This window comes from Spinacia oleracea, chromosome 2, assembly GCF_020520425.1.
Source record: "Spinacia oleracea cultivar Varoflay chromosome 2, BTI_SOV_V1, whole genome shotgun sequence".
NCBI classification, from domain to species: domain Eukaryota; kingdom Viridiplantae; phylum Streptophyta; class Magnoliopsida; order Caryophyllales; family Amaranthaceae; genus Spinacia; species Spinacia oleracea.
In genome coordinates this window covers 77,808,294-77,831,349 of record NC_079488.1, presented here as the reverse complement: position 1 = coordinate 77,831,349, position 23,056 = coordinate 77,808,294, and the positions used below count along the sequence as shown (strand labels likewise).

At 33.7% G+C, this 23,056-nt stretch overlaps 1 long non-coding RNA gene across 2 annotated transcripts; it reads left to right on the top strand.

Annotated features, from left to right (window-relative positions):
* The first annotated feature begins 304 nt into the window (after positions 1-304).
* LOC110778697 (uncharacterized) lies at positions 305-3,987 on the top strand. Of its 2 annotated transcripts, XR_008927175.1 has the most exons (4): positions 305-1,733; positions 1,820-2,168; positions 2,886-2,988; positions 3,482-3,987. It is a non-coding gene; the product is annotated as an uncharacterized lncRNA (long non-coding RNA). The 2 variants fall into 2 exon arrangements; XR_008927174.1 differs by having other exon boundaries at positions 305-2,168.
* Positions 3,988-23,056: the final 19,069 nt, after the last annotated feature.

The window sequence follows — 23,056 nt, the reverse complement described above, 5'->3', positions numbered from 1 at the left end:
GAGTCTTCCTCTATATATATATATATATATATATATATGTATATATATAGAATCGGGATCTGGTGAGAACCACCCCTTAAGATGGGAACTGAGAACTAATCTCAGCCGTCAATCAAACCAATCCAACGGCTGAAGATCTACCCGAAAAAACGAAAATAGTAAGGATAGATTAGTAATTTACCCGGGTTGAATGACCTTCTCCAACTCCCCCAATTTTCAGAATTTCTTTCTCTCTCTTCCCCCCTTCTCTCATGTAAACGCGCTCTCTCTCTCCCTCCTCCTCCTTTCTCATATTCTCTTCTTCTAATTTCAACGATATTTGTTCTACCTTTGATTCTGGGTTTTATTTTTCAATTGCTTTTGTTGCTCAGGTGATTGTTCTTGTAATTTTTTTTTCGAACATGTTAAATTAGGTTTTCTTGTTTGTTGATTATGTGTTTACTTTTTCTGATCTCATGTTTACTTTTTGTGGATGTTGTGTTTACTTTTGATGATATTGTGTTTACTTTTGCTGATAATGTCTTTATATTTTCGATTCCTCTAATTCATTCACCTTCTTTGCGATTATCCTCTTTCAATTCGCCAGGTACGTATTCAAGTTTTCAATTTTGTGTCATTTATCGCTATTTTGATTCCTTCGCAATTGTTGAAGTTAGGGTTTCAAGAATTCTTTGTTTCAACGTTTTAAGTTGCGATTTGATTACTAAAATTAGGGATTTTCAAATTTTAATAATCAATTTTTTGATAGAAAAATGAGTATTTGGACCTACTAATCCATTATTCTTCCAGTCATGAGCTAGTCGAGTGGTTGGCTGGTTTGTGCTACTATGTAAGTGTTTGCAGGCTGCTTAGATTTAATCAAAGAAGTGAATTAGTAGTCTCGTTTTCTTTTGTTTTTTACTGAACTAGTGTTGTTCTATTTGTAGTTTATTAGTTGTGTTTCTTTGTTTACAAAGTGCGATATTGTATGCTATTTATCACAAGTCATCTTTCCTGCAATTTGGAGTTGAAGATTGCGGTCTATGATCCGAGGAAAAACACCAGTTGTTGTGTTGTTGATATATGTTATAGTCAGACAGTTGGTAACTGGCTAGGTCAACACTGGTGAACATGGCCCTTGTTGCTGATGTCTGATTCTGTTCAGTTCATGGTAAATTTGAGCTATTAGGTTTTAAGAAAATATTTAAGAAAAAAAAATTACAATTGAAGTTTCATTATTATCTGTTTACTTTTAGTCTACTTTTAGAGGAAGTTAATCTATTTTTAGAGGGATTTAGTCTACTTTTAGAGGGAGTTAATCTAATTTTAGAGGGATTTAGTCGTACAATATCCTAGCTTGTAGAATAACCACCATCTGATGTCTCTACTGCAAATAACCACCGCCCTTTGAGGTTAACATTTATTCCTACTAGATTTTTTCCCAATTGTTCTTAATTTTTTTACAACAGATGATTTGTGTAAATAATAGCTGGAAGAACTTGTAAGAAGATATCAAGAATTTGAATTTGTCCATCTGATGCTTTCATCTAGAATTTGTCGTCCAAATCATTCTATACTTGTGTTTACATATCATATAACAATATTAGCTACATAAGCCTTTAATCTCGTATTGTCCTCCTTTTGCAGTGAAGAAGAAGATGAGACTAGTCTCTATTTTGGTGATGGAATGAGTTAGACCCTCCATCGCGTCCTGCTGATTCAAGACTTCCTTTTGAGTATTGCTATGATATGAGGTTAGACTTGATGTGTTAGGTTAATTTAAACTTCCACAATGTATCTCATGTTCTGACCTTCTGTTATTTTCCTACAAAATCGGCAGACCTGATGCAAATACAAGTTTAGTACCCACTGTGATTCTTTCTTTGAAAGGAGGTGGCCAGTTTAGGGTTTATGATCCCATCATGTCATTTCAACCCAGGTGGGAAGCTAATTTTCTCTTTATAAGCCATACATGTAACAAGCTAAATTCAACTATTGACTAAGTGCATTTTTTATGCTTTTGAACGTAGATTGAACTGGTATATTGTCTTGCTCTGGTCACGGATTGCCGTCACGGATTACTCTGTATTTGAGTGACTACCTTGATTTCAGATCCAATAATCTCATATACACTCCGTATTGCTTAAATTTGAGCCGGATAGAGAACCCATACTAGATCATCGAATACGGTATGCTTAAAAGTTTCCGATATAATGTTTATCTATTTTATTAATGATAAAAAATTATCTGTTTAATAAAAATTATACCTTTAAAATCTGTATTTGTATAAAACTAACTGTGTAATCCTTAAAATTTAGCGGTAACAGCCTTTGAAAACAGGGACTAGTCTCTATTTTGCCGATGGAATGAGTTAGACCCTCCATCTGAAAGAGGAAAAGCTGAGAAGAAAAGTAGTATGTAGGCTTTACCAGCACAATAGAAACCCATTTGTAGATCATCCAGAGTATGCTAATCTGATATAGACACAAGTCAGAAAAGTTTTTCTAACACTTTGAAGTTGTGGTCATCCATCCAGCAACTAGGACTCTGGAAAACATAACACTGATACTGTTGCATTGCGCGCTTGTACGGGTACAGTAACTGTCATATCCGAGCTTGTAGAATAACCACCATTTGATGCCTCTACTGCAAAATAACCACCGCCCTTTGAGGTTATCACAGGAGGGTATGGCAGATTGGAAGCCATGATGTAGATAGAAAGAGGAGAATCTAGATCAATAAAATTATTCCATGGCAGGAGTTGACTTGCGTTGACTTCGTTAAACTATGTGTTTTCTGTTCCTGTTAGGCTTGTAGTTTATTTCTAGTGTGATGCTGTTATTTTTGCTTGACTTCTCAATTATATGGTATGATTTGTTTTCGTTTGGTTCTGCAATCCTGCTTAGGTATGTTGTGGATCACAATATTGTTCAAATTCTCCTCTGATGCTACTGTTAAAGGTTTGACAGGCTTGAGGGTTATTGTTCAGTAGATCAGTCTAGTAATAAGGTAAGTCTGCAACCCGTTTGCTACTAATTTGTTGCTGCAGTCCTATATATTATCCTCTGGTGTTATTTACTTTTCGTTTAAAAGCCTTTACTCTGAATTATTTCGATTTACTTTTTTTGGTTTTTACTTTACTTTTATTTAACTAGCCTACTTGCTCAATTGGTAGAGCATTAAATGATGTGGGTTCGAATCCCACGTAGGCTCGTGTTTACTTTTTGTATTATTTTATTTACTTTTAATTGAAAAACCTTTACTTTAACTTATATACTCCAATAATCGGAATTTTCTAGTTTTCTATTTTTATTTACTTTTTGTATTGTTTTATTTACTTTTAAGTTAAAAACCTTTACTTTGACATTCGACAATATATTTCTTTCTTCTAGTTTGTTTCATATTGTAGAGATATGAAAGTCTTGCTCGATCATTTTCCACTTTGAACTATTTGACCATGTCTCACCTCTTCTTTTAATGTGAGTTTACTTCTGAAATTTAGTGCAAGATTTTGTTTCGTTGGGTGCTAGCAGACAGATTCAGGCCTTTAAGAAGGAAGTGAAATTTAGCTCAAGCTTGCAGGCAAAAACAAATAAAACAGAAGCTTTATGGTGTTTGTTTTGCTGAAACCATATATGCCTTATTGACTTTGCAAAAGAGTAGAATTTTTCAGGCTAGCAAGGAAAACCAACAAACTGTTGTCAGGAGCATTTTGTTTAATGTGGCGTGCAGATGCTCCGAAAAAATGAGAAGGTTGCTTATCGTTTGAACACTAATGTTTTTTTCCCCGTAAGCTCTTGTGTTTTGTTTTGTTGTTTTGGTGAAGCAATGTTTCAGTTGGGGTGTTGCTTCTAAGATTTTTAGATATTTTTGAGTTATTATGATTTACTTTTGAGATACTTTGATTTACTTTTGAGTTTCTTTTGTTTACTTTTGAGTTTTTCTAAAATGTACTTTTAGGGACAGTAGGAGAGTAACTAGTAGTAAGAAAACTGAGTAAGCTCTGGAGTCTGTGCAAAGTCTATGGTTTGATTTACTTGTCTTGGTTACACTATGTTGTTGCAAGACATTTTTGTACTTGAAGATAAAATTGAAGGATTAAATACAAATAGGTGAAGAAAATCTTCTTTCATTTCGCCTTTTAGAGACAACCTATGTAGGAATCGAACCTACATCCCCTATGCATCTGCATAGTGCTCTACCATTTGAGCTAATAGGTTTAAGGAGAATTGAGATAAGTGATAGGTCTTCCTTGCATTTGCATTCGTTAGCACCTTCTGCTACTCCATATTTCCACGAATAAACCAACACGATAAGCATAGTGTGAAGAAACTCTTAGCTAAAACATCAAAGTCACTTGATTTCCCTCACATCTCATGATCATTTATGAGCAGCACAAACTCCCAAGAACAGTAAGATCCTATTCAGAAGCTGTCCATTTTTCTCATTTACTTTTTAATCAGTTCTGTTTACTTTTATGAATTAGTTATCTACTTTAAACACCTGAACCCTGCAATCAGACCCAACGATAAAGCAGCTGAAATGCAGCAACAATGCATAAAATAGAATCATTTGAGTCTGCATCACTCTCAATTAACTACGCAAGCAGGATCTCAAGCAAGCCTCTGTAACAACAATCTACAGAAGCAACAAAAAAACCGTAAAGACATGATCAACTAGCAGCAAGTATCAAAGCATGCACCTAAACTACAGTCAGAGATCAAACACACATCCACACTTCATAAAACCAGTTGAAATCATCATCCTTCTACTTGTCATTAATTTGTTTCTGAATTATTTAGTTTACTTTTAGAGAGATTTCGTTTACTTTAAGCGAGATTTCGTTTACTTTCAGAATTATTATTCCAACTCAAAGTATAATGACCTAGCCTAAATAGAAAATTAGGAAGAACTAAAATTTCTAATTCCTCCAATATTTTAACCAGAAGAACTGCAAAAGCAGATTAAGGCCAACAACTGGTTTGCAAGCGGCCATAACAAAATTATATCAGGCTCTAGACAAGGCAGTTTTACCACCCACCCTACCATATCACAGTATGACCAATCGATCTAAGTAATTGTAGCACACACCCTCCCAATGAATATATTCCCGGCAACAACAAATTTTGGAGCAACCATTCCTAGTGCATGTGTCGAAGGCAGCAGTAATAACCAGCAAGACAACTATCTACTTGATCGAATAGTAAATTCCATGTAAAACCAAGAGAAATGTGAGGATTAAGGTGTTTACAACCACTGCCAGACTCTAACCAGCAGAGAAGATTCCCCAAACTTTAGTACAAAAACACTGCAAAGAACTTAACAATTCCGGCAGGACCTTATCATTTGTAATTTACTTCTACGTCTAACTTATTTACTTTTACCAAATATCTATCTACTTTTTTAAATTGGAGAAAATAACTTTACGAACACCAAATCAACACCAAATTTATGGCCCTGTACAGCCTCCATCTTAGATGAGAGGAAATAAGTATGAGTTATGAGTTATGACTCTTAATTAAAGTGCATCAACAGGTTACATTAGGCTCATATAATTGTTACATATCTAAGTCATTGGTTGTTTACACACTATCCTTGAACTAGATCAATTTTTTACCCTAAAAGATGACTAGAAAAGATTTATGACAGTAACACGGATGACACATACCATCGCTTAGCTGAGCCTGCCAACAACTCTGAACCCAATCCTAATATTTTTGTTCTAAGCCACTGACACTTATAAAACTACAGTCATAACTGTTGTTGGCCTGCTGCTAAGCACATACACACCAAGCTAACAAAATCTGTACTCCAAACTCAAACCAGAAAAAGGAAAAAAAAAAACACTACTCCCAGCCTACAAACACTACACATTGGTTTTCAGACCTGAAAACCAGATTACATCCACCTCCTTCCATTTATCAACTTTTAGAGAGGTTTAATTTACATTTATAGAGATCTAGTTTACTTTTGGATAGTTTAAGCAACATTTACCTCATCCAATTAAGCTCAAATAAAATTAGCAATGAGAATTGAACTAAAATAGCAACACTTTCTGATGTTGGTCCCAAAATCACAGCAGACAGGAAACAAGAACATTATTCATGAATGAATTCTAGTCTAATTTTTAACCAAAAATAACCTAAAATGCCTAGAACATAAATTACAACTAATTTGGGGGGGAATTCTCCAGAAATTTGAAGAGCTACGTTGTGCTAAGAATTTGAACAAAAAATCGCAATGAAATAATTAAATAAACACAGAATAATACTATAATTGAAACCGCAATGAATTTGTAACTAAATCGCAATGAAAACAAAGTTGATTTCGAAAAATTTACCTTAATTTATGCAGATTTTACTTCGAATTCAGCATAAGTTACATTTGCAGTTGAATTCGTACCAAAACCTTGAAGAATTCCCAAATTCAGCCTGAAATTAATACAATTATATACACTAGAGTTGTGGAAATTGATAACTCTAAACCAATAATCTTCCATTGATGCTAAAATTGGGTAGAAAGTTGCGAAGACGAAGAGCTTGCATTTCGCAGAGAGAGAGAGAGTGCGCAATAAATTTTGGAAGGAGGAGAGAGAAACACGCGTGTTTTGTTTCACAGGTAGTAGGATTGTTTTGAGTTTTGATCTCAGCCGTTCGTTTTGTTTTAATCCAACGGTTATTAAAGGTTCTCATTGTAAGGAGGTTCTCAACTTAAGAGAGGTTCTCACCAGAACCTGATCCTATATATATATATATTTATATAAACTCCAAGGCATTACATGACATCTCTCCATGTGTCGCGATAACTTGGCAAGTGACAAGGCGTAGCCGTGCCATGTCATACACACACATCGTTTATTGCGTCCTCATAAAAAAAAAATTGTTATCCAGCCTTGAACTCGTGACTTCTTATATGTTAATGCAAAGTCTTAACCATCACTTCAATGACACAACTTATGACTCTAAAACAATTAAAAAAGTGAATATTTGTACTTATGAATGCATAAACCTTTAAGGCAAATTTGTTAAAAAGAACCTTTTATAACTCAAATTTTGCGAGAAAGGACCTTATATAATTTTTTTTGTGAAATCACACCTTAATGTAATTTTTTTTGCGAAAAAGGACCTGAGGAAAGTTTCCGGCATTGAATGAGATTTTCCGGCCATTAACTTGCACGTGTGCATCACGTGTGGCTTAAGTTGGCTAAAGACACTGATTTTCCCGAGTCTTGAATTTCTAAACTTGATTTTATTTCGATTTATATTTTCAATTTTAGGTTTTAAAGCTTAGAATTTTGGAGGAAAATTGGGTGTGGTTAGCAAAATAAAACCACACGTGTTTCTCACGTGCAAGTCAACGGCCGGAAAAGCTCAGTCAATGCCGGAAACTTACTTTTGGTTGTCTTTTGCAAAAAAAAATGCATTAAGGTGTGATCGATTTCACAAAAAAAAAATTATATAAGGTCCTTTCTCGCAAAAAAAATTACATTAAGGTGTGATTCCACAAAAAAAAAAATATAAGGTCCTTTCTCGCAAAATTTGGGTTATAAAAGGTCCTTTTTAGCAAATTTGTCAACCTTTAATGCCCAAATTTATGTATTTGAATAATAAGTTATGGTAACAAAAAAATTCTTAATTTTTAATCTTTTAATAATTGAATCATTTATCTTTTCTTGAAATGTAGGCAGAGCAAACAGAAAACAATGAAATTAATAGAGAAAAGAATAGGAAAAAATAATATTGCGCTTTCTTTTAGCTAATCAAATGTGTTTTTTATCCTCCAAAATGTATTTCGACTTTGTAACTCAATATACAATTGTAACTTAAAATTTTTCTTACAAGTCATAAGTAAAATAGGTACAAAAAAAATAAAAAAATTACACAAATAATGCAAAATTATTCAAAAAATTAGTTGACTGGTTGTTGGTTAACCAATTTTATACTTAAACTGCATATGTAATGAAATTCATATTATTGTCAAACTGCCTATATAAAGAAATTTATAAGTGAATTTGAAATTACTAAAAAAACTCGAACTATATGCAACACTCCGGGGAATCGCCCGGGACACTAACTAGTTATTATATCAAATTCAACTATACTTCCTTAATACTCGTGTCAGTCAACATTTGACTCCTAAAAAAATACAGAGAGAATATAACATATCTTAATTAGGATTCTGTAAATTTAACTGAACTAGCTTAACTTATCTATACTTATCAGAGTACGAGTTTATTAGAACTTATGTTAGTTATAAACTATGTTTGATAACCCTTATTTTTTATGAACTTATTTTTCCTGAACTAAATGGAGAGAAAGTGAACATAATATTGTCTATTAACACTACAAGAAATTGGACCATTAACGACGGAAAATTCCGTCGTTAAAGGTCAATAAACGTTGATTAATGACGGAATTTCCTGTCGCAAACCCGCATAAAAGGGGTCGTCATTAATGAAAAATCTCGTCGTTAACCCGTCGTAAAAGACATTTGCGACGGTTGTTCCCGTCTTTGTTTGGTTGTTATCCCCGTCACAAAAGGCTTTTACACCGAAATTTTTGACCCGTCATTATTAGATTGTGATAAAGATATAAATTCTTGTAGTGTAATACGAACTTTTTATTTTGTATTTTATCTATTGTTTAATTATATGATTACATTTTAAGTATGTTATTTTGTTTCTATTGTACGAGTAGCAATTTACGATTAGATCATCAATGGTTAAAGAAAAGTTTGTGCACAGTATAAAGTTCAAATCGTGTAACCATTTGTTTGTAACAAAAAAAACAAGTCCAAATAAATTTTGATAATATAAGTTTGTACAGGTATTTTCAGACAAGTTCATACAAATACACTGTGATACTCTTCCGAGTTTAGCAAATTTCAGATAAAATAAGTCTTAACCTACCTTAGAAATTGGCTTGGACATTAAAGAAAACCCGCCAAGAACAAAGATCAGTGGTTTATAATTACGCAAAGTACAACTAAATTTAGGCTATGTTCTGTTCACTTTATTTCCACTTATTTCAGGAAAAATAAGTTCAAATAAGTTCAGTTAAGTTCAGATAAGATAAGTTCAGGAAAAATAACTGTTGACCAAGTACAATTCATAACTAAAATAAGTTTTGATTAGTTTTAATAAGTTTAGATAAGTTCAGATAAGTTCAGTTAAGTTCAGATAAGATAAGTTTAGAAAAAATAAGTGAAAATCAGGCGAATAGAACGCACCCTTAGATAAGTTCAGAAAATATAAGTGAAAATCAGACGAATAGAACGCACCCTTAGATAAGAGTATAATTACATACATGTGTAAAATTGTAAATCAAAATAAATTATTCTAACCAATCAATTTTTTTTGGGTGTAAATTCTAACCAATTATTTAACTCAGCCATCTCTCAATAGATTATTCAGTTTTTAGGGATGCACTAGTATGATACCCGTGCGATGCACGACTTACGAAGTTCAATTATCAAACTTGCAATAATCTTGAACAATTAGGAGTTATTAACTAACTCGTCGCAATGTAAAATTATAGTATTTTAATTTATAATATGTACCCTATACGACAAATAAAATTTAATAACAAAGAAGATATATATTTTTTTAGACGGTACAATAATACAACACATCTACTATTCCGTATCACTAAGATTTACTTACACATATGTATATACTTCGTATATAGTAATCGATGATTTCATCTACATACAGTGGATATATAATCAAATTAGAAAGAAATCATACCCATAATACATTATGCATTAAATATTTTAAATTAAAAAGAAAGCGGAGATGCTATACCAATTAATCAATTATACCACTTGATATACCAACGACTACTTAATCAATTATAATAATATCTAAAAACAAAAAAAAAATGGAGCATGCAAAACGCTGCCAAAAAAATTTACTAATCAATTATAATACTAATATCTAAACAAAGAAGTTCCTGTAAAAAAAAAAAAAAAAAAAAAGTGAAAGTGGTAATACCATTTGCTACCGAGGAAGTCTTGGCCTCAAGTGGCTTGTGTCCATATGGACACAAGTGAGTACCAATACAGAATTTTGAGTACCAATACAGAATATGTTAGTACCAATAGAGAATATTGAATACCAATAACACAAAATGACTTGTATTGGTGGTACTTCTTAGCGATTTTGCGTTTTGGTACTGATATATTATGTGTTGGTACTCAAGATAATTGTATTTGGGTCACTTGTGTAGTTGCGTTCATATGGACACAAGTCATTATAGGTTTAGAAATCCTCCTTGCTACCACCGCCCACCGATACTTCATCTTCCTCCGCCCCTTATCCTTCTGCATTTTGTATTCAATCTACAACTGTGATTTCATTGCTTAATTTATCTACAACCATGATTCATCATTTTAATTTCAATATCCATATCATCCGAGCTTCACAAAACAACCGATGTTCAGCTTAGACCCAAATCAATGCCAAAATAGGAGAGAGAAAGTAGCTCAAATCAACGACAATGGCAGAAATAGTTACGTCGTATTTCATATTTAAGATATGTGCACGCAAACATGACGATCGGTGTTCCAGGCTTCACACAAAACAGTTCAAGCCCAATTTGATTGAAGACCAGTGAAGTAATTTTTGATAAAATCAATTATTTAATACGAATTAGCTGGTTAGTTTCAATATGTTAATTGTTAATTAAAATTGTTGTTTATCTTAATTTTCCAAGATTTGCATTTCATCTTCTTGTCGCTCTCCATTCTTCCATTCCCAATTAAAAAAAAAAAAAAATTAGCAAAAATATTCATCTTCCTCTTATGGTCTTATTTTTTGAAATACCTCAAACTTTGTTTATTTTTGCAATACCGAAGTATATGTGTAAAATTTTATGTACTCCGTAGTACCTATTCATGTGTATCAGTTTGTATGTATCCTAAAAAAAATAGGCAGCAATTTAGTGAACATGGTAGCTGGAGCATCAGATTTCCCATGATCATGTTATCTTGAAATGCATAATTTAATACTTCAAACATGTTCCTGGAAAGTAAATTATATGAATACCATGTAATGATGATAAATAAAGGAGTTTTCTTTATCATCGTACCAAATGCATTCTTGTTAAATTATTCACGATGTGGTTAATTATTCTTCATTCTCATCATAATGATATGGTTGCTATTTTTTTTCCCTCTCATTCTCATCATACATGTGGTTGATTACCGTCCTCTTTTTTTTCATCCCATATACTCATGCGTATATGCTTGAGTATGACTCAACACATGGACTTATTAGGGGAACTATTAAAGTTGTGGATGATTCAACTCTTGAAATCAATGGACAATTGGTTAAAGTTGCAAACAAAAGGTAATAGCCTGGCATTCACCCTGGTGTCACATCATTGGTTGGGATAACTTGCTGTTATATAATACGGAGTATGTAGTATAAAACATGATCACTTATAAATTAATAAATTAATGTCTGACAGATAGTCGGACGTACAGTACATAGTGAAAAATGACATTCAAAGTAAATTAAGTAGAAAGCTTCACTGTAAACAAATCCAAGCATTCTTTAACTAACCATTAAAACATTAATACGTGCCATAATATAAATATTAATTAGACTACTGTCATAATAAATCTAATATTTTAACCAAAATTATTCTAGATTGAAAACACCATAACCCCTAGAGGTCTTAAACCACACGTTTTATCGTATACTCTATTACTTAAGAAAAAAAAATAGACCAGCCTCATTTCTGTTGCTTATTTCTTTTCCATCTTGATCACAACCTACTTTCTATTCGTAGATCTTTGTGCCGAACTTGTTTCACTATCGTTCCCATCACTTGTAGGTTCCTCAAAAGGTCATTTTTTTGGGTGTGATAGTGTCCTCAATAAAATCTTCATTATCGCATATAGCAGATGTAGGGTCCTACGTACAATTAGTAAACCTATTACTTGATAATATAAAGTTACTTTATATATTAAGTATAATATAAATCAAATTGTAAAACTTTAGGGATTTATATATAACCTTCTCTTTCTCGGATAAAGTCTTATTCGAATTATTAGTAGATTCGACCTACGCATCAATATCCTGTCAAAGGGATAAAAATAAACATAAATTTTTCATCTGACAGTTTATTCTTATTAAGAATTAAATAGTGAGAAAACTTGATCAATACTTACTTGTGCCACCCCATTCACATCTAAGAATTTTTTGATCAATTCTTCATCATCACTTACACAAACCATAAAAAGACAAAATCGACAACGATAAGAAAACAATCAAAATTAGAATTTTTGAGTTATTTACCTTCTCATCCACCAAAATAAATTCATGAGTGCCGATTAAGTATGGTCCTTGAAATCCGGTTGTTCCCAAAACCTAACAATACTCACCTTCAACCTCCATGATTCTTTGAGGGGAATGATGTCTTTTATCATAGTGAATGCTATAATATTTAGTGTTAGTACTGATAATAGTTGTGTAGAAACTGATAATTTAACCCGGAAATGTGAGTCATTTATATAGGGCTATGATAATGTAGCATATTCTGTATATTATTATCATGGAATGTATTTTTTTGCTTGAAGGTGAATTATCAGTAAATATATGTTATAATAATCATCTAATATTTCATACATATGTTGCAGAAGTTGCAAAGATGTATAAATTTCATCTCCAGAATATTCTTTGCTGACAAAATTTTGAAGAGCCGAGGATTTTACTAAAGAATTCACAGCATTATACCTAGTGTGATATATTTCCAGCCTTGTTAATATTCTGTTTTAGGTTGTTTTCATTATTATAGCCTAAAATATAGAATAATAGGATTGTAAAATAGAATATTAGCCTTTATTTTAATATGCCTATTATTCTAACGTTTGACTACGATGTGAATGTAATATTTTGCTTATTTTTTGTTTCCATTGTTTTAGGGTTTAGGGTTGTATATTTTTGCTCATGTGTTTTGTATGGGCTGCATCCGTTAATTATTTATGGGTTCTATATTTTTATTAAACAATATGATACCTATATGGGCCCTTTATGAGTTAAATTTTTGGTAAAAAAATACACACCTCGTGGGATATATTCGGCCCCCTATATTTTTGGAACTTTAGCATAAATTGCGTTATATTACTTGGCTGTGAAATATTGCTTAGTTTTTTTTTTTTTTTTTTTTTTAAGTTTAATCTATATAATATATTAAAAGAGAGCCAATTAATGAGTGAAATTTGTCATCACCACATTGATTTCCTCTCTTTTAGTATATTATATAGATACATGGGTAAATAAATGTGAGAGGTCAGGTGATTAATATAAATTAATTACGATATTATTTGATTCAACTTATTCTAGGCGAAATAAATTCAAATAAATTAGATAAGAAAAATTTAGATAAAATAAATTAAACGAAAGAAAACCGAGGAAGATGTACGGAACAACGAACATGTGAAGCAAATTAAAGCACAAATGGACAAAGCAAGTGCTGTGCATTGCTAGAAAAATGCAGGCATAATATCAGAGTGATCTCTTACTAACTTTTTATCCATCAGAAAACCAAAAAAAGTTAAATACAAAAGTGGCTGCATTTTTTTATATTACTCCCTCCGTCCCGGAATACTTGACCTGTTTTTCTTATCGGGCCGTCCCTTAATACTTGACCTGTTTCTAAAAATGGAAATATTCTAACAATATTATATTATTTCTCACTCCACCTCTATTAACCCACCTACCCCTACTCTATACAAAAAATAATTAAAAATTCAACCCATACTCTCCCCCAACCCCAATTCTTAACCCACCTCCCACTAACTACATTAAAATAATACCCCACTATCAACTATTACCTATTAAATTAAATAAGTCAATTCAAGTCTCTTAAATTCTGTGCCGGTCAAATTGGGTCGAGTATTCCGGGACGGAGGGAGTAATTTAGTTTACTCCGTAAAATCTTACGGTACAAGTTAGAGAGACAAGAAATATATGTTCAGATTTATAAGTGCCCAGCTGTATTTTTATTTTAAAGTACAATATATTTTTATATATATTTAAATATTTGGAAAGTGAAAACATAAAAGTTACAGCGTCATGTCCTACAGTTATGATAAAGTCCAGTTAATTTTGTAAAAATATTGTCAGTTTTTGGGGGGAAAAACAAAGCAAGTGAAGTCAAATCATGAAACATACTCACAAGTTTGCTTCCTTCCAATAAATACACAATTTTAACTTGATACTTGAGGAGTCGAGGGCCTCTTATCGTCCTATCCATATGCTTTATTGTGCACCAAAATTGAAAAGACTACATATACCCCTTGAGTAGAGCCGTTAAAACAGGTTATCGGGTCAGGTTTGGGTCGCGTCATTCTGGGTCTCGGGTCATGATCAGGTCGGGTTGGGTCTGGTTAATATTCCATTCGGGTTGAGTTCGGGTTCGGTCGGGTCGATTTCAGGTCGGGTCATGTCGGGTTTTTTCTTATCCCGAGTTCAGGTCGGGTTCGGGTCGGGTCATATTTCGGTCAGGTTTGATTTCAGGTTCGGTTCTTATCAGGTCGGGTTTAAGTCGGTTTGTAGCAGGTAATTTCGGGTTCGGGTCTTATCGAGTCGGGTTTAAGTCGGTTTGCAACACAGTTATTTTCGGGTTCTGGTCTTGGTTTGGATCGGATAATAATCGGATTAGATAGAATTCAGGTCGGGTCACTCTCGGGGACGGGTCAAATTCGGGTGTGATAATTAACCTATACTACGTATATTTTAATTATTTTATATTGTAAAAAATGTTGTTTAACTTATTTTTGAGTTAAATATTACTCCCTCCGTCCCGGAATACTTGACCTGTTTTCCTTATCGGGTCGTCCCTTAATACTTGACCTGTTTCTAAAAATGGAAATATTCTAACCATATTATATTATTTCTCACTCCACCCCTATTAACCCACCTACCCCCTACTCCATACAAAAAAAATTAAAAATTCAACCCCTACTCTCCCCCAACCCCACCTCTTAACCCACCTCCCACTAACACATTAAAATAATACCCCACTATCAACTACTACGTATTAAATTAAATAAGTCAATTCAAGTTCCTTAAACTCTGTGCCGGTCAAACCGGGTCGAGTATTCCGGGACGGAGGGAGTATATAGACCAAATAATCGCTTGTTTTTGTCAAGTCGATACATATATAAAGTGAATATGGATTACAAACCAATGATCGATTTGGTCATCTCAAAATGTGAAAGTGAAAAACATCTAATCCCGCAACTCGAACTTCATTTTTGGAATAAGGGGTAAGTGAGTGGGTCTCGAGCCAATGCGAGTTTCCTGTGTGATAGTGTAACCGTTTTTCTTGTTGTTGAGCATATTGACATAGGGCGCGCAGGCAAAGAGAAAGGTTGTCAGTTAGGATGTTAGATTCAATTCTTACCTTTCATCTCATCCAAATTGCAAAAATAACTCGAAATTATTGTAAAAAAAAACAAGTTTTACTTTACTTTTGTTTATTTATATAAAAACGTAAAGTTGTTCAACACGTTTTAATTTTTCCGCGTTTTAATTTTTTAGCATCTAGTAATAAATAAATAAAAAAGATTTATCATTGAAGTTAATATTTGGTCGTATCAATGACAAGTCGGGTTATCAACAAATTGGGTAAATCGGGTAGCGGGTTGTACACAGGTCGGGTCAATAACAGGTTTCATCGAGTTACAATCGGTTTCGGGTTTACATCGGGTCGGGTATCGAATCGGGTTCGGGTCATTGTTCGGTCAGGTCAGTTCGATTATCGGTCATCTTCAGGTCGGGTGTCGGGTTCGGGTTCGGGTGTTACAACATCGGGTTAAAATCGGTTATCGGTTTTTTCAGCTCGGGTACAGGTCGGGCTTCGGGTTACCAGTTTACTGTAACTTCGGGTGATGGTCGGTTACGGGTTCTGTCGGTTCAGGTCGGGTTATCAGGTCGGGTCAGTTTTTGACAGCTCTTCCCCTGAGTATGATATCCCTAGCTGTGACTGGTTTAAAATTTTCAATTTAACTCCCTCCGTATTTATTTAAGAGATACACTTGGTCGGACACGAGTATTAAGAAGAAAAATTGAATGAGTAAAATAATAAAGCAAGTGGAGTTGGTTAGATATTTTAATAAGTAAACAAGTGAGGACCATGTAATTTTGGTGGGGTGGAAGGTGGAGTGGGTTAATGAAATTATTTGTTTAATAGGATGGTAGTGAAGGAAATAATGCCCTTGGTCCAAGTATGCATATAATATTAAGTCTAATAAATGCGGTTCAGTATTAATTAACAAGTTAATAATTCAGTGAGATCAAGTGAGCTGAATGCCTAGCTAGAGGCCGCTTCAGTTCAAGTGGAATTAATAATATTAATCCACAGCTTACTCTTGACTGAACCCGTAGGGTCACACAAATAGTACGTAAACGGATCAAGTATTTAATGGCATTAAATACTCCATCTATGGATATTCAGAATCGACGGATCTTGGTTTCAGTGGGAGCTGAGATCGTCATAAGCAAGAAATGAATACTCCGGAAACGATGATATTGCCGGAAACGGAAATATGGATCGTATCGGAAATATAAATATTATCCAAGTCGTAGATGTTGCCGGAAACGGAAACATGGTACGTATCGGAAAATATTATTGGAAATGGAAATATTACAGGAATCGGAAATATTGCCGGAAACGGAAATATTGTCAGAATCGGAAATATTATCGAAATCGGAAAATAATTCCGGAAACGGAAATATTAAATATTTGTTCGAAACGGAAATTAATTCCGGAATCGGAAATATTAAATATTGTTCATATCGGAAATGAATTCCGGAATCGGGAATTTAATCAGAAGCGTATCGTACGAATTAGAATCGGACGAGGCTTGCTAGAAGAAGGCCCAGCACGAAGCCAGGCCGTCGCCCAGCAAGCCACACGCAACAAACACACGCCAAGCTCGACCAGGCCCAGCGGAAGGCCAGGCCCAGCCAAGCCTTGGCGCGCGCGCATAATGGGATGCGGGCAAAGGGGTTGTGCGCCGTGCGTGGGCCGCGAGGCTTGCGCATGGGCGTGCGGCTCGTGCATACGTAAGTATTTGTGTTCCTGTACGAATCCTAAAGCTATCGGGATTCTACATATTGATTAAATCCTAATCCTAATAAGATTATATTTATTATTTAGAGTTCAAGATGGATTCTAATTAATAAATCCAAATCCTAGTAGGATTATAATTCCTTTTCCATACCTCTATAAATAGGAGCCTAGGGTCATAATTTATAGACACAATTGAAGTATTCAAAGGGTAAGTTTTTGAAAGAAAAATTCAGCCATACACTTGCACTAACCTAGCCGAAAATCCTAGCACCTTAAGGGCGATTCTAGTTGGTCAATCTTGACGCGGATCCGGACGTACTGTGGACGATCTAAGGAGGGACGACACTTGGAGTCCTAAAAGACTTGTTCTTGTTCGGTTCGGGCGCATCTAGGTAGGGCACGCAACAAAGTGTATGCATCTAAACTATGCTAAATGATTATGTGTAAATAATATGCTTTCTTGGCTTTATGGTTTTTCCGCATGATTTATGGTTTGTCATATGAATCATAACCTAACAGTGGTATCACGAGCCTCTTATTATTTTCATAATCTAAATTGCATAAACATGGTTAAATATTACAAATTTGCAAGGAATTAAAAGGGGTGATTAATTTTCGTAATTGTTAATTAATTGCAAATTGCGTTTATTTAATTATATGTACGCAGTTTTTCGGCAGTTTCTTCGTTACTCATCCAAATCGAGTGATTTTTGTGTCAATTCCGTATGTAAAAGGCATTCTAAATTTTTGACAAAAATACTTCCTCCGTCTTTTAATACTCGCAACGTTTGGACTTTTGTCACTATTCATATAATCTACTTTGACTATTCGTAGTGTTTTTTATATAAGATAAAACATAGTCATGTGGGATCTTGTTAGATTCATCTCAATGTGTATTTTCAAAATATCAACTTTTTATAATTTTTGCATAAAGAGAATTTAAGATATAAATGATCAAAGTTATGCATCGGCATACGTGAAACTAACAAACGTTGCGAGTATTAAAAGACAGAGGAAGTAGTATTTTTCGGCCGAACCCAGAATTCCCAAATTCGAAGCCTCACTATGACTTTTCGGAGGTTTTAGTTTTTCGAACGCAAAAGTTTGTAAATTTAAGATGTTAAATTAAGTATTTGCGATTCTTGTTGATAAATCTTGATTTTTTGATTGACCTACAGTATATGTTTAACAAGTTTGAATGCCTAGCCTTGTTAATTATACAACCTAATTCGTAATTATGATTAATTTGTTGAAATTCGAATAATTTAGAATTAATTTGATTTTCATAATTAATTAATAGTTTAATTAGGTATCTATGATTAAAATCCACCATAAAAATTGTTAATTTATGTTAATTTTTTAATTTTTATGACTTAGATTTGAATCCATGTTAATCGGAAATTAATTGATTAATAAATTTTCGATTTTTCGCCCTAAAATTATGAAATTAATATGTTTTATTAATTTGTCATTAATTTTTGAATTAAAAATTTTAAATTTTTATGAAAACGCTCATTAATGTTGCACGCACAAAGCAATGGAAGCTACGTGTTACCCTCAAGGGGTGTTGTATAGTGCGGGCACGCGACGACGAGCAAGGGAGCTCGTCGCCCGTGCGGTACGAATGCAACGAGCAACATAGCGCATGGCGCGCGCACGAGGCAACGCAGCCTATGCGTGTGTGCGTGTGTGCTATGTGATGGGCGAGGGCGACGATGCAATGCACGAGCGACGAGCAAGACGCGTGTGGGCAGCAATGCTGCCGCGCCACAGCGCGCCTGGCTCGCCCAGCCAGCAAGCAGAACGCGCGAGCAGGGAGCGATCCCTCGCTCGGCGCGCGCTGGCCTGCGCAGCAACACGCGACACAGCACAAGGCTGCGCGCAGCGTGGCCAGCCGTGGCGTGTCTCTGTGTGTGCTTTGTGCTACGATCAATCGAACGGGACGCGAGCCTCGTAGCTTGATGGGGCTTGGGCGCAAGCCCAAGTGCCTCGTCTTGCGACGATTGGTACGTTTTGATTTTAATTTTAATTTTCAGTTCGGAAACGATTTTAATTAATTTAAAAAAAATTGAAATTTAAATTGTTTTCTTGGATTTTAATTTTGAATATTATAATTATTATAAATTTTATTTATACTAATCATTTTACTAAAATTAAATCTTGAATTAATTTAAATTCGTTTAATTCAACTGAAATAAATTAAATTAATGGATTCGATTATAAATTTATATGAGCTTTAAATTTTAATTAAATTTGTATGTTTCCGGTTAGACTAGAAATACATTTTTATGTTTAAAATTAGTAAAGCATATGAATTTATTGGTTTAAGTGGGAGCATTTTTAGTCATAAACTCTTGATTAGGTCTACAAATCCCTTAAGGTTAAAACAACTTGATTAGAATTAATAAGGACTGAATAATTGGTAGATTATTGGTGCCCTTGATTAATTGCTGCAAATATTTATGTGATGCATAACGTGTTTTACTAACCAGCTATGTGGGCCATTCATGATAATGAATGGGTGAATGGTATATATTGTATATGTACTGTTTTGCAGGTTATGAAGTGACTAGTATGGCCCAAATAGGATAGAAAATATGGTATGCGTACCATTAATTTGAATGTAATTGGTCTAAAGTACCAAAATTGTTTTTCAATTCAAATATGGTCTGCGTACCATCAAATAGTTGTAATTAGTTTAATTATAGCTTATCCTATTTGAAGAAAATGGCGCCTCCCACGGAGATTTTCAAGACGGACTTTGAAGTTGAAGCTTCAAGATGAAGTCGGGCCATACTAGATCACATTTATCTTATGCATGTTTTAAGTTATTTATTGCTTTTAAATATGTCTTAAATATGCATAAGATCAAAGCTTGATTATGTTGCATGATTAAGGATTTTAGTTCACTTAAAATCTAACCAACATAGTAAGAGCTTTAAGTTCCAAACTTAAAAATTGAGTTAAAAGGTGCCATGCCAAAATAACACTTACTTGGATATCCTTTCTTCATCGATCTTAGTAATAGTTTTCCGCCATAGCGAGGTGTTACTTATCGATACTAAAGGGGTAAGGTACACAAATAATTGTGAGTACATGTTAGTTTTGGTGAAACTCAACGATATAAGTAAGGAGTCCTTTTATGTCGTGGAAAAATCGATAGGTTTACCTAATAAGTTCTTAGACGTACCTATCAACCAAGAGTAGTTTCTAGACTATTAGCAAAAGGCTTTTTCTTACCTAAAATATTTTAGAATTGAGTCAAAATACATAATGTGCTTAATTCTTCAATGGTTTTAGGGCCTTGGAATCATTTTATTCACACCTGCCGGAACAATAAATTCGAATAAAATGCTAATAACTTGTTTGAATTGCATGATTGCTTTAATTTTCAAGTTATTATTCATGATATATGTTTAGACTTTGCATGCTTCAATGTATGTTTTAATTATTGTTTATAATTAAATATCTTGCACTGCAATAAATCCTTTTAGAAAGGTGACAGTAAATTTCCTCGATTGGTAATGAATCCAAGAACGATTCACGGAAATGAAAGAAATGAGAAATTTAAAATGTACGTTCCTTAGAGCGACTTTTATGGTTGTTTTCGAGTATCAAAGTCGAATGGCGAACCGTTTGGTGCTTGTGAATTCAAAATACAATGTAGTTTTGAGATCATAAAGCATTGAGTTTAAACGCTCAGCTTTACCAATGGTTAACAACCTTATATCTTTGTCCATTTAATTCTTGAATGAGTCTAATCCCTAGACATTCGAATAGATCGATGCTTAGAGAACTTTAGAAGCTTCTGGTAAGATCATCTAGTTGAAACAAAATATTCAACATAAACTAAAATGGTAAAGAACCTTGTTGGTGACATTGGACATGTCTAACAAAGTATAAAAGTCAACACTAAAGAATTCAATTCTTAAGACTATAAGAAAGGGTACAAGAAATAGGAAAACAAGGAACAAATGAAAGGAATTTACGATTCCGTTTCTACCTATAAGTTTATGTTTAAAGAAAGTGACCTAACAATCAAACTTCCTTGGTATCATATACCGCTTGAGGTTCTTACTTCGGTAATGAATCAAACAATGGAAGTTAGGATACACTAATGACCTACAAGTGGGAAATGAAGCATGGCAATGCTACATTAGTTGTAGGGTCATCTAGTTTGTTTTTAAGACCTTTCAAGGCTGGAACTTAATGGCTATTTTGTTCCATAATCAGCATACCTAAATTTCTGTTTTCAAACACAGAAAGACTCACATTCAAGAAAAACAAAAACAATGTTTGTTTGTTTATTTGAATGAAATGGTCAATTACGGGTTGAGTCAATATGCTTGATTAAAACAAACAACTCTTTAACAATAAAACTTTACTAGGTTCAAATCAACCCCTTGATTTGAGTTCCATTAATCTTTGGCATTGTTGCTTAGACCATGTCAACAAGTTAACATTCAAAAGCTCTATTTTGATGGACTTTTTAAAGTTGATTGATTTCTAGATCATTCAAGACGAGCTAGTCTTACTTGTTGAAAGTAACAAAAGATATGAACTATTGTTAGAACGCCTAGACGATAGAGTTCAAAGCTAAAGAAAGGTTTTATGACTTTATTATTTCACATAGATTTGAGTGAATATAGGTTTATTTACTCAATGTGATATAAGTTTGAATCTGTTTGGCTAGTTCAAAGATCCAGAAGTATAAATCCCACTTGGCAAGAAATCATAAAGATCTAGGTTAGATCATGTTGATGATTACTTAAGTCAAGAATGATCATCAATGATTGTGTGTAGTAAAATTCACAATCTAGCTCCATGAGATATGGCATATCTAAGTTGGAATGATTGAAGTCGATTAGTACTTGATTCGATCAATGATGGATCATAAAGAATTTTCCTATAACTTCTAAACAAAATGCTCAACTACCACCAAACTAAACCAAATTCGTCAAAGCAATTGAAACGTAATTTCAGTATATCTTTTCATAATATATCTAAAGAGTTCCTAAACTCAGTGGGAGCTTCATGTTTGTTATTCGACAAACTAAGGCCCAAGTATAGATATATGTTTCATTGTGATTTATTCAAATGAGACACAAGGGTATTACTTCTACCACGAATTTTTGAGAACATAATGTTTGTTTGCTCGAAATAATGTCCTTTTGAAGATTCGTTTCCAAAATGACAAGTGGGAGAAAATAGACCTCGAAAGTCTTCGAGGCGAACAACAAACATAAACGGACATTCCGGAGGCTTTTCGAAGTTCTTTAGACAATCCGAACACGTATTCTTTAAGGACTTTAGAAGTGGCTTTAAAGAATAGACATCTCTTAGAAGACTTTACAAGTGCTTCAAAGAGAACAGAATATTCAAAAGACTTTCAAGAGTCTGTTGATATTCTATTGTTTGATGTTCTATACCCAAGTAGGCATGGAGTTCAAGTCACTAAAACTATGAGATTCTTCTATTAGATAGTGAAGAAACCTACAACTTGCAGTCAAACTATTATCATGTAGATTAATGAGTTTGTGACTTGCAAGAAAGCTATGAAGAAATATAGATTCCCTAAAATGTTTAGAGGCCATATATAGACTCAAATGTTTTAAATGGTTAGAGGCCATAAAATATACTCAATGTTTTGATGACAAAATTGAAATTTTGTTGATTTGCAAGAATAGTTTCACACCTATTGGTTGCAAATTGGTTTTAAGGATAAAAATCAAACATGAAATTGTGTTCACACACAAAGCTAGATTAGTTGCTAAAGGTTACAAGCAAATTCACGGTGTGGATTGTGTTGAAACCTCATGCATAATCGTAATGCTTAAGTCTATAATTCAAGTAATGATTGCATATTGGTACATATGACAATTGGATGACAAAACGTATTCCTCAATCAAATGTTGGAAGAAAATTATGTACATAGCATGTCATAGGATTTGTGGATCCAAATAATGTTTGAAATGAATGCTAGCTTATGAAAT